Here is a 2,465-nt window from a genome sequence, read left to right on the forward strand (position 1 = left end):
AATCACTAAAGAGCTGACAGCCTCTACAAGGGCCCCCCTGCCAGCAGCTGAGGGAAGACACCGGACCTCGGGAAGGCGATTCCTTTCGGGACCATCTCCCAGGACCGGTCATCTCTTCCTGGGTCAGAGTTGCTGACCCCCCTTCACCACCTGTAATAGACAAGGATCAGCCACCCCTTGGGGGTGATTGGCTAGAATCCTGAAACATCCATTGTCAAAATATTTTTCTACTGTACCCTAAACAAGACTTTCCAAGGTTGCAGGTGGTTTGGTTGTTTACATAACTCTGCTACCTCTTCTGTGAGAGAGAAAAGTCTCTCACAGACTTAGAAAATAGCAAGAAAATCCTTGCTAGCAGCATTTTTGTATCTACAAAATACTTTTGAGAGATTTCAAGTCAGAGCTACAATTTAATAGGAAAATTACAACAGTACAGGAACACTCGCTTAAACTGACAAAGCTGGAGTACAGCCTGACACCCTCTTTGTCAGGGTGGTGGTAGCAGTCCGATTAAATGGTGGCTACAGTGCCGTTGGAGGATGGATATAGCCTTGTTGAAGCAGTGATCCTGTGGAAAGGTCTGGTCCTTCTCTGGAGATCCAGTGGTGGCTGTCAAGAGCTCTTGTCCTCTGGGTATTGTGGTGTCCCAAGCCCCAAATTATATACAGGCAGGATTGTTTGGTACTTCCCCCAGGGCAGGGAATTTCATAATGTGGTGATGGCATTCTGTGAGTCATTCTGGGGAGTCCTTGATGGTCCATTAGCAGAGATGGCCCTCTCAGACTGGTTGCTGCTTCCCTGAGGGAGTTATCATGGTTGCGTCAGGGTGAAGATAAAGAAACACTGTTCCACCCATTTTAACAGCTCAAAAGGAGGTAATGTAGATGGTGGTAGGATGTATACTTTGGTTACACCTTACATTGTAACCCAGGATATCCCCACACTCCAATGTTTGTGTCTCCAAACCTTTGACTCCACGATGAGCAACAGAGACCCTTGGAGCAGCCAGCCCAGACAGCAGCCTGGCTGACAGAGGACATGTGGAGGTTAATCATATGCTATGTCAGGGAGTGCAGGTCTGATTAATGTCAGAGCCCAAGTTCTGAAGGATGAGGAAAATACATTCATACCACTCTGTGTAAATCATACTTAATTTTTCATCAGTAGAGAGAGGCTATGGGGAGGAGGACTGGGAAACACAGAGGTTAAGTGACTTACCCCACGCTGAAGAGAACTGCAGGATAGAAATTTCCGAACCTGCAGACCAATCACTTGGTCACCGGGGTCTCAATTTAATTAGCTAGTGTGTTTTTATTTAAGAATGACAGTGCATTACATTTCCTTGTAATTCATGGACACCACCCTACTGTGTGCAGACAGAGATCAAAGAGATGGGTCCTGCTCACAGCTATGCTGTTAAAAAAGGTTTCTTTTCATGCCTTAAATTTGAGAACATCAACAGTATCTAAAACATTCAGCAAATTATTTCTTTTCTACTTGAAAGCGGACTCCCTTCAAATAATTTCCTCCTTCTTTGGTGCAGGTTTCCACACTCTGAAAGCTCCATGCAGAGACTAAAGAAATAAATCAGATCCCAAGCATTCAGCCCCATTGCTCACTTCACAGATCCATGTTTCACAAGGGATCATTTTCAGATGCAAACAGCAGCCTGCTCACAAAAGCTGGCAAAATAAAAGTAATTTCTGAAATCACTGGCCACCAAATCCCTGTATAAGCTTGGAGTTATTAAACCTGGGTTATGATAACAGTGAATGCACATGATGTGTAGAGTCTTGAGTGGGCTCTGCTGCCACAGTGTCAGATCTGGGGGTAATTGCTTTCCAGACTTGTTTGATCACCATTCCCTTCATTCCTGTCCTGAGAACACAGTTGGGTTGTTTATTCCTAATTTAAGGGATTGTGATCATATTCAGTAAAGGGATGCTGAGAAGAAAATCAGGTTCATTACTAATAGAAATTCTCACTGAACTCACGTAGTACTTGGGCAATGTTAACTCCAGGAAAGAGACCAGATTGGTTGGTGGATGAGCTTTTTTTTATGATTAGCAACCAATCTGATGGTTCCCTCCAGCACTGCTCTCTTCAAGTTTCCCTTCTCTGTCCTCTCCTGCCTTCTGTGACTCTTAGTAGATACCCAGCAGTGATGGCAGTGGGAGGCAGAGGGCAGGTGTCATGAGTTAGCAAGCATAGTCCCGGACGTGATGTCCTTGCAAAGGAGTGCTTACAGTTTCCCCATGACCTGACAGAACCTATCAGCTGGCCACTTAGAATATGGACAATTCTTTAAGCCACTTAAAATTGTGACCGCCTCTGTGATACACACTTAAGAATAGACAGACTGCCCCCCAGCTCTGTCTCGTTTCCGGTGCTGGGACAGGTGGCTGCGGGGCCCGTGTGGGGGACAGTGGGCGCGGCCCAGGCCCTGCTTGGGCCAGGCTGGGCCG

This window comes from Corvus brachyrhynchos, unplaced genomic scaffold, assembly GCF_000691975.1.
Source record: "Corvus brachyrhynchos isolate BGI_N302 unplaced genomic scaffold, ASM69197v1 scaffold3, whole genome shotgun sequence".
NCBI lineage: Eukaryota > Metazoa > Chordata > Aves > Passeriformes > Corvidae > Corvus > Corvus brachyrhynchos.